This window comes from Diadema antillarum, unplaced genomic scaffold (genome assembly GCF_040938485.1).
Source record: "Diadema antillarum isolate AM-2024a unplaced genomic scaffold, OU_Dant_1.0 scf00000014, whole genome shotgun sequence".
NCBI lineage: Eukaryota > Metazoa > Echinodermata > Echinoidea > Diadematoida > Diadematidae > Diadema > Diadema antillarum.
Window position 1 is genome coordinate 8,402,347 of NW_027270903.1, and position 10,690 is coordinate 8,413,036.

General features: G+C 38.3%; 1 long non-coding RNA gene across 1 annotated transcript; it reads right to left on the minus strand.

Annotated features, from left to right (window-relative positions):
* Nucleotides 1-4,789: 4,789 nt before the first annotated feature.
* LOC139723470 (uncharacterized) lies at nucleotides 4,790-9,511 on the minus strand. Its single transcript, XR_011710358.1, has 3 exons — nucleotides 9,218-9,511; nucleotides 7,751-7,895; nucleotides 4,790-4,860 (listed from the first exon to the last, which is right to left on the minus strand). It is a non-coding gene; the product is annotated as an uncharacterized lncRNA (long non-coding RNA).
* Nucleotides 9,512-10,690: the final 1,179 nt, after the last annotated feature.

Consider the following 10,690-nt stretch of genomic DNA (forward strand, 5'->3'; position numbering starts at 1 on the left):
ATCAGGGATAAAAACAAAGAGTATAAAAAGAATGGGACCTGAAAAATTACCTCGTTATATCCGAGCTTGTTATAACGAGGTTTCACTGTACATATGCAGAGATGCCAGGGGTGCTATTCAAAATTTCCCGAACTACTATCTGTAACACTCACCTGTTTATAATAATTGCAATTTACCTACAAGAATGGACGCAAATGTACTGTAGTAATCATTATTTTCTTCTTTCACAGTCTTTTCTTCCCTTCTACACTTATTATTCAGGTACAAACATTGTTTAAATTTCCTGAAGTTCTGTTTTTCCTTGGAAAAATTTCCTGAATTCAGGAAATTTCCTAAAAAGTGGCATCTCTGTATGTGGAACATATTTTACAAATAATCAAATCTATTTAATGAAAAGCCTAATTACTGGCTTCTACTTGTCAATAAGATATTAATATTCATTGCAGTATGTTAGATCAGAATCATCAGATGTGTTGAATCCATAGAGTTACATACTACTAAGTACTAAAGTGCGCACTAACCCGGAAGAGACGCCCTTCATTGAACGCGCCCTGACATTTTAATAGGGGACTGTGCAACCATTGAACTCTATGCTGAAGACAAAGCTAGCTGGCTACTACTTGGCTACTGCCTACGTGACGCGTCAGATCGCCCCAACCAATGTGTGTAATTACGCATAGGTGCACACGCTAAAGGGACTGCGCTGTAGTTCAATTAGGGCTGTTTGATAACATGCACTGGTACGCGTACTACTCACTCTAGTCTTCGTAGTATGTAACTCTATGGTTGAATCGCAGTAAACAACAAACCATGAGAAACTGATCAGAAAGAAGTAATCATAGTCATGTTGCATGTTACTGCATACTTCGATATAAAAGGTATCAAAATCTTCACTAGCAATAACATCAAGTTAAAGCCTGTATCATATAACTCATGTTGAATGAAAAATATGATCTATGGGTTAAACTTCTTTTTGGTATAAAACCAATTCCTAATCTTCTCACTCGTGGAATTAGCTGAAAAATGCACGATATAATCTTCCTATGCAGGTTTCTCATACTAGTATACAATGACTACATTTTAAGAAGGGAAGGGCATTTTTTAAAGAAAAATGAAAACATTACCATGAAATGGTTTAAATATCTTCAAAGGTGAAATTCAAATTTTCCCAAAGAATCAACCGATGATAACAAAGATGTTATTGTCACTACGCTTTTGTAAGATTTGAATATTGGATACACTGTAGTCCAATATGCCTAACATTATCTAAACTTTAGCGAAGCTTTAGAAAAGGCTTTAAGTGAAGGCCAATGTTTTCCGAATTTTGCAGGCCATTAATGTGAATAATCAGTAATGCACAACTCCACATTCACGTTTGGTTGCTTTTTGTGTTTTTTTCAGGACAGGTACGCTTGTTGTGCCCAGAAACTCCACACACACTGCATGTCTTTCTGTAACCTTCACGTTTACATGATGGTTCCAGGTACTCGACTCTATTTTGGATGTTCATAACTTGTCTCAATGCTTCAATATTGCGTCGATTTGAAGAAGAAAAATACCAGCTAGTTATTCGATCGTTCAATTTTTCAAAAGTTTGTTGTGAAAACTTGCTGAGATTGCCATGAAGGCGGATTGAGTCACTGACATGTTTTGCAAATACATGCATGTATACTGTGATATCACCTGAAGTATGGACTCGGTAGAATTTGTCAACCCATGCACAAGCTTGTGACTGGAATTCCACCAACTCGTCCTCTGTCATATCCTTTTTCATCTGGTTAACTAGCTCTCCAAATTTCGACCACAAAAACTTGATATCTTCAAGCTTAGGATTATCAGAACCATAAAAATCCTCTAAACATATGGCCTTTTGAATTTTTTGATGCTGTGGCCCAATGAAGTCTTGATGAGTGAGATAACCTTGTTTATCAACATAAAACTGCCATTCGATTCCGAGGTTTTGGACAAACTGTTCGAATTTCAACATAGATGGGCAATTCAATTTGTCAACATTCTTGTCATTCTTCGTAATGTTGTCGTTTGTCCTGATGCGTAGTACAAGTTGACGGGTCAGCTGGTCCGAGATGCGGAGATACAGATGGAGGGGATCTGGTATGACGTGAGTGACTGGAATGTGGGGGAAGATTGGAGCATGCAAACAATTGTAGTTTTCCGTTTTCTTGGTTTTCTTCTTTTTGCACAGCTGGTTCATTTCGGATATGTTCCTTGCAGTTCCAGATTGGTTGAGACGGTGAAATTCCCCTTTATGTGTTTGGCACCACACACAACAATAATTTGCCGAGCAGGCACCTAAGCCAAGGATGATATTAGTAAATTTCAAATCAGCACAAATAATGTATTTCAGTTTGATAGTTCTGCCATGAACTGTAATTTCCTGAAGTGACTGGGTATCTCGTACTATGTCTTGTAGTGCATCTGCCAATTCGTTGTACTTTTCAGGGATCTTTCCAATTGCTAACAATAGGTCATCCGACCGCCAAGAATCTGTAATTACTGTCATTCCAAAATTGGTTACATGTAGACGGCCAACCGATGTTCCGTCACCTGTGATTTTGATTACAAGTTCATCATCAGTTATCGGCCAAGCACTTTCCAAGAAACGTCTGAGTTTTACTTCAAGTCTCTCTTGAACACCTTTTTTGTTTGGAAGTAGCTGTACAGAAAATGTGGCATTTAATTCTGCCCTGCGTTGTTGAATTGCATAAAGTGATGGATAATTGGTTCGTATAGGCAGGTGATCTTTGAATTGGTTTAAGAATTGTTGATTTTCTATGGCTAGTTCTTGGTAGGCATCATCTGAAATAAGGTTTGAGTCCTTTATGTATAGCATCCGATCCACCGAGGGTCCAGAGGGCAAGTCGTCTGTTGGATAATCATGGTAGCCTACAGTATTTCCATAGTGATCTTTTACAAGCATTTTCTGGATTTTGATGTTATCTTCTGCCAGCAGGTCACGAGCAAAGTTCACACTTTCATTAAGGTTTTTCTTTTGTACACTTTTCCAGGTTGGCCCATATTTTGTTTTAGGTAGGACTTTCCTTTTGTTTGTGCGTCTTTTAAGGAGTCTTCCTAATAACACATGTGCTGTTTTTGCACTCTTCTGGCATTCTTTCGCTTGTCTTTTCTGGCCTCTAACTTCGTCTTCTGCTACCTTCCTACGTTTCCTTTCATTTTCTAGTTCATGTTCCATTTGTCTTTTAACTCCACCGAGATTTAATTTATATATGGTGCTTTTCAACTTGTCCAAAAATTGTTGACCTTGCCTGCCACCAGCACTCAAAGCCTTTGATGCAGGTCGCATAATATATCGTATTTTGTCATCGAGACGTTTAACAATGCCAGCATCTGCATATTTTGCATCAATGCTGTTCAAATGAAATATTTTCTTTAGTACAGATTCACTCTGTTTGAGTCCAGGTCCCATATCACTTTCGCGTACTAGCTGGTACAAAGTAAAGCAATTGATGTAAATTACCCACGATTCTGAATTTGTTCCAGAAGGTGCACCAAATACTGCAGGTAGAAAACTTACACTAAATACTAAGTATAGTGCCAAAGAGGAAAAAATTAGCTTCACAGTCAACAGTTTCATTTTTTTATTATTTTTTTTTTGGGGGGGGTTTAAACAGTAATTTTTAGCACAATAGTCATAATTCAATACAAAGTAAAGTCAGCTGGAAACTTAGGTTTTTAGATTGAAGCTTACACAATTCAGGCAGTGTAATTCTCACTGTAAGTACTGTGTGTCCAAAGTTGAATCGACCAAAATGAGTCAGCGATGAACACAATCAAAAATCTAAATCAGTTGGAAGATTTCAAAACTTCCACCCAGTTCAAACACCAGTGTAAGTTACATCATTGTACACACACAGTTTGAACTCAGATACACGCATATCTGGAAAAGTTTCAATTAAATATGAATTTGAAAGTTTGATGAGCTAAACAACCATATGAATCGGTCCGAATGTGTACTTGAATTACTTGAAAGTCACAGTTTGAACTCAGATATATCTGGCAAAGTTTCAATTAAATATGAATTTGAAAGCCTAATGAGCTACACAACCATATGAATTTGTCCGAATGTGTACATGAATTACTTGGAAGTTACAGATGAGATAACAAGCCCATGCTTTATAAGGTGACCCCTACTTTGCCTAGTTCAAACTTGTTTCCTCGATCTTTCACGAAACGAAAAACAAGAAGATGTCCACGATGGAGTAGTTTTTTGTCAAGTTGTTTTGTTTCCACATTTACAACATATTGTTCCAGGCACCTTCTTTCATGTATCCATATCTGTATAGTGCTCTCCACAACATAAGCAAAGTCTCCTGCTGCATTGACTATGCGAAAAAACCAATCAGTCCCTAGAAATGTGGCAACGGATGCCCAATCAGCTGTGAAGATGTCTTTCCTTTTCAAACGGACTGGATGACCATTTATGACCTCCACAAACCTATTGAATGTTTCTACTTGTATGGGAATATGCAGAGTAACTTCGGTGTCCTGAACACGGGAAATATTGAGGTTTTCTTTCACCTTGACAAGCAAATCCTTTTTCACAAGTTCCAGAGCATCTGATTTTTCCTCATTCACATCTACAACTTCACTTTTAAGTCTCCATTCATTGTACTTATCTTCCCATCCGACATAATGGACTAAAACTTCATCACCTTTATCAGATATTCTTTCATCGAGGACTTCCAAGCGGAATAGCGTAGCTGTGGACCATTTGTCTTTCTTTTCGTTAAGACGTTCATTTAAGTTCACACTGACATCTTCAAAGCCATGGTCGTGAATTGAAGCATAATCCACACGCCTCTTCTTTCTCAGATCCATAACCTGAAAGAAATATTTACAAAAAGAACACAATTTTTGGCTCTGTGCATGGTCCCTAGTACATTTTATGAAGACCGAGGTGAAGTGGAACAGGAGGTGAAGTGGGACGGCTTAGTGCAAAAAGCGCGGCGCGTTAAATGGCCCGTCAATCAGCGCGTTAAACGGCGCGTTGCAAAAAGCTCAATTTTTTTCCGAACAATTGGTATTTGCGCTGTTGGTATTCATACAATGACATGCACTACGTGTTACAAAAAAAAAAACATTTCCCACTTTTGATCCTTAATAGTTCGAAAACTAAATCAGATAACACTGTCATGGATTTAGCTGAATAGTGTACAATAATTTAGTTGGAGTCGATTTGAATATGAAAGAATAGGTTTCATTAAATCCATGATTAATTTTAAAGTTAGGGTCCAGATTTTGGTCAGAGTGTGTGCTTACAATGACCCTGAACAATGGACATGAATACCACTTTTTCAGAGCTCTGCCGACTAGGCTTCTTGTCTCTTGCTCCAGGGCACATAAATACTTTATTATCAATTCATGTGGCTTGCCCTGGGCTCTGCTAGTCTGAATTCATGGTATCGAAAAAAAAACTATAAATTTGTCAGATTACTAGTAAACAATTGTGTTAAAAAAACTTTAGATTTTAAGCTTATACCAAATTTAGTGATAGCCTCATTGAGACAAATTTTGAAAATGATTGTCAGCTGGAATGAAACGTGTGGTATGCAAGCACATGGAAACAGGGCTTACTTTTTTGTGCGTGCATTTTACCCTTTGCCATGAATTCAGGTTAGCAGTGTCTAGGGCAATCCAACATAAATCATTAATAAAGCATTCATGTGCTTGTGAGCAAGAGACCAGAAGCTTAGTCGGCAGAGCTCTGAAAAAGGTCATGAAGGTGGTATCCATGTCCATTGTTCGAGGTCATTGTAAGCACACACTCAGATACACAACATTGCTTTCTGTGTAATTAAAGATCAAGTTTTCTACCGAGAATTAGAATTTGACCAAAATCTGGAATATAACTTTAAAATCAATCATGGATTTATTGAAACCTATTTATGCTTTCGTATTCAAATCACCTCCAACTAAATTGTACACTATTAAGCTATTTCTCATATCCACGACAGTGTCATCTGATATATAGTTTCCGAACTATTAAGGATCAAAAGTAAGAAATGTTTTTTCTAACAAGTAGTACATGTCATTGTATACATACATTTAATAGCACAGCCATAGACATGACATCGTCTAAGTTACCGACCCAAAGTTAAACGAAATTCGTGGTGAGTAGCTTTTAATACTTGTTTTGCATATCTTATTTCCTTGTGAAAACCGCAAAACTAATTCAATAGAATGTCCTAATCAATTTATTCGGCGTTGATTGATTCTAATCGTCTAGTTTTAAATAGGGTTGGCCGCTCATTTCCCTATTAATTACAGACGTCCTTATAAAATAAGAGGCCAGTGAATTTCCGACAGATTTTCATTCGGTCTATCCTACTGGCAAATCAGTTGACCGATTAGCCAGCAAACATAAAATACCATATGTGGGACTGCACTGGTATTTTCACCAAAACACGCGCAGAATGGCTCCTAAAACTACAGACGATTAGAATCAATCAACGCCGAATAAATTGATTAGGACAATCTACTGAATTAGTTTTGCGGTTTTCATCAAAAAAGAATAGAATTTCCAAAACAAGTAAAGTTACTCACCGCAAATTTCGTTTAACTTTGGGTCTGTAACTTTGACGGTGTCATGCTGACTTTCCGTAACGCTCCACTACCGCCCATCAGCTACAGTGTATGCAATACCTATGGCATAATTATGCTGTGCTAATGTATATGTATATGTATATGTATATGTATAATGATCGACATGTATAAATACCAACAGCGCAAATAGCAATTACTCGAAAAATAGAAAACTTTTTGCAATGCCACAAAAATCTATATTTTATTCATTTTTTACGCGCCGTTTGATGCGCCATTTCACGCGCCATTTAACGCGCCGCGCTCTTTGCACTAAGCCAGTGGGACAGCTCTATAACTCAAACACTAATAAACTGATGAACAGTCTGCTTTTGAAATATCCCTTAACAGGTGTTGCTAAGCACTCTTCATCTAGATTTAAAAACGTGTCCTTTTTTCACAGGTCTTGCTGCCTTCTTGAAATGGTAAGTAAATTTACAGATACCATACAAGGCTGTGGAGGTATTACACCTGAGTTACATAATGGTCTGGTAGATGTGTAAAAGAATTCACGAAATTTCTTAGGATAATACCTAAACCTCTGATTATGAGCTAATTTTTAGTATTTTTTACCAATGGGGTAAACTGACACACCGATTCTTATTGCACTCCCTGTCCAACTTCTCCCCACGATGTCCCACTTCTCCCAAATAAGTTTCTTACTGTCCCACTTTACCCCTGCCAGTGTCCCACTTCTCCCCAGGGTGTCCCAAGTCACCCCCTAATTCCCCAAATAACAGTTTGTAAAGTCATTGATTACATACAGAGGAAAGACGAAGGCCTAATAAAAACTACTGCACAATACACCGCAGTACCCATTGTCTTTGACGTGTAAACAGGAGCTGGCTATCCTAAATATTCTGGGAGTTACAGGGTAGAATTCATAAAATTGAAAATATGTCCCACTTCTCCCCAGTCTCCCCAACATATGCATAAATCAAAAGTGAAATGACAATAACTGCCAGTATGACTAAAACTATTATTGACTTTTTTTTTTTTTATTCCAAGCAAATTATACAGTTTAAGTCCTAGCCTGGCTATTCATAACATGAACAGAAACAAAAATATAGTGCATACTTTAAGTTTATAGCACAGTGACAGAGAAGTCAAAAAATTCATGCAGTGATTTTACCAGTTATAATTCTAGCATCTTGCTGTGCAGCAGGTCGACTGAACATTCGCTTGTACATCCTGGCTGATCAGAGTATTTCGTCTCTGGCTGAGCACCGACTGAACATCATGAGCCGCAGTAGAGGATGATGGCAGTGGAGGTCTGTCTGTGATATATAAAACAAAAGGAAATTGTTTTTGTCTATTGATGACTTTTAAAGAAAAAAAGAAAATTGTCTCAAATTCCTTTGGCTTGGGGCTAAAATCGTGTTTTTTGTTGTTGGGTTTTTTGGGGGGCCGAAGAGAAAACAGTAGATCTATAGGCTACACAGAATTTTTTCAAATTGCATTTTTAGGTAATTATTTTGCATACATGTAAATTTGCTTTGCAGCCAAATGAATTTCCTTTTATTCCCTTGAAGTGATGCAAGAAAACAAGAAAACAAACAAACAGAAAAGAAAGCCAGACCCAGAGTCTCTTTAAAACCAAAGTGAGAGAAAAAAAGGAAATGCAGTGTCAGTGCAGGCTCTTACAAGTTGAATCCTTCGATCCAAATTAACGTTAGACCCAACATTACCTTAATTTTAATCATTAGCATGGGATGGGAAGCCGGGATAAACATTTTTTTACCCCCTCCCCAGTAAATACTTTACTTACTTTACTCCAGCAATGTTACTAGGACCAGTGGCGGATCCAGGGGGGCGCAAACGGCACGCGCCCCCCTTTAATTTTTCTGATTTTTTTTTTTTTTTTAGCAAAAAAAAAAAAAAATTAGAAAAATGGCAGATGACGGAAAGAAAATGTGTTGCCTATCCCCCCCCCCCCCCCCCCCCCCCCCCATTGAGAATGATTTTCATTCAAGATTCTCTTGCTAGTCAGTGTGCGGTGACGGGAAAAAAGTTCCCCCCCCCCCCCCCCCCCCCCCCCCCACTGAGCATGATTTTGGAGATTCTGCTGATGGCAGCCGACGATGGAAAAAAGTGAGCCCCACCCCCCTTTAGTTTAGGCTTTAGAGGTTTCTACTAGAATTAGGGAATTCCTGGATCCGCCGCTGCTAGGACTAAGTCTAAGCCTGTTCATCGATCAAATGAGTAAGATTAAGAAAGATGATGAATCATTAATATAGACATACAAATGCACACACACACACACACACACACACACAGTTCAATACAATTATTTTCCTTCTGTATGCATGCAATGCACGAGTTCTGAGAGTACCCAGTAAGCGCAGCCAGCTGATCCGCGTTATTGAAACCCCTTGACTTCCCCTGAGCAAGGATGGTACGACCCGGTTCGCTGGCTGCCTGCAGATTTCAGTGTAACGACATCGTACCGAAAGAATTATGGATTTTATTCAATCATCCCTTTTAACGATTCTGTGCATGCCATCAGGCTCAACATACTTTACAATGTTCCTCAAACGTTTATTTATAAACAGGTATAACTTTGATGATATAATATTAAAGAGAAACAAGTTAAACTTACCAAAATTTGCGGCTATGCCCGAGCCAGACAGGAGGCAACACAACCGGTGGGCAACGTAACACACGTAAATCAGTGCAATTCCGGTTTCCGCGGAACTCATAGCAAACTTCCCAAAATGAGACAAAGCTCCCAATTGGTTTAATCTTTTGACGGGGGTATTATTCATCCAATGGAAATGCTTTATATATCAAACTGTTCAGAATAACCTGAAGGACTTCAATCTTTTTCCGGTGATGAAAAATAGCCCACTCCCGGCAAGAAACCGCTAGATATAGTCGGAAGAGTTCAGTAAGAAAGATCGATACCACAGAAATTTTGACCAAATTAATGAAAAGTGAGCAATAAATGACGGTGCAATGGAACAACAAAAAATCTTAATTTTTACATCATCATAAAGAAGAAAAGTTAAATTTTCTAATGCTCTTTCCGGTGGTGAACTAGGCCGATCGAATCAGAAGATATGGTTGAAGAAAGGAGGAAATTACACATTTTTACTGCTATTTACTGCAGCGCGCGGTGGGTTTAAAGAGGTTGATGCTTAAGTGTATGGGTAAAATCCATATGCAAAAACCCAATCAGACCCATGATGCTAATTCTATTTTCAGAAAGATATCAATGCCAGGCATATATTACGTATTCTAAGCTTTTCTCACACTATCACCATCGTAAAATTAACTGCTGGTATAGCAAAGGGTGGGGGAACGATTTATTTATTTATTTATTTTTTTATTTTTATTTTTTTTTGGGGGGGGAGGGGGCTCAAAGGCCAAATAGGGCACTTAGAAAAGAGCACTTTTTAAACTTAAAAAGGGGAGTATTGTTTGTTTGTTTGTTTGTTTTTTGGAAATGGGGCAAATGCCCCCCCCCCCCCCCGTTTTGCCGACCTTGCATATACAGTTGTAGTTATGTACTGTATTAGCTATCTATTAGTAGCAATAGATCGAGAATGGCTGAGGGAGGGCGGAGTGCCCCCTGACGAATTTTGCAAGACCTTTTCTTTTCTTTTTCTTTTTTTTTGTCTTGAATCAATCTGTTTAACACACACTATAAATGTAGCCTAATTTTAGTTACTTGTGAAAGGAAACTCCGCTCCCCTTCTTTTCTCCTGTTTTTACATCCAAAAGCAGCACATGAACCAGGCATTTTACAACAGCGGAGCGGAGCTAGCGGAGCATGCAGGGAGATCGACGACGGGATGCAACGACAGTATGCTAGCATCTATGCCAAGGTCTCCATCGGAGTTTGGAAATCGAAAATTTTCAAAATCGAGATATTGGTACCAAATGAAAGTGCTTTCAAAACTCTACCAAATCCCCAAATTTTAGATCACAAAATTAATTATTCTTAATTTTATCAAAGAAAGAAAAAAAACGACGGTACTCGAAATATCGAGAAATTGAGAAAAAGGGGTTTCACGAACCGACGCAGTAAAGATACGCCGGTTCGTGAAACCCGAATTGCTAGGGTGAAGAT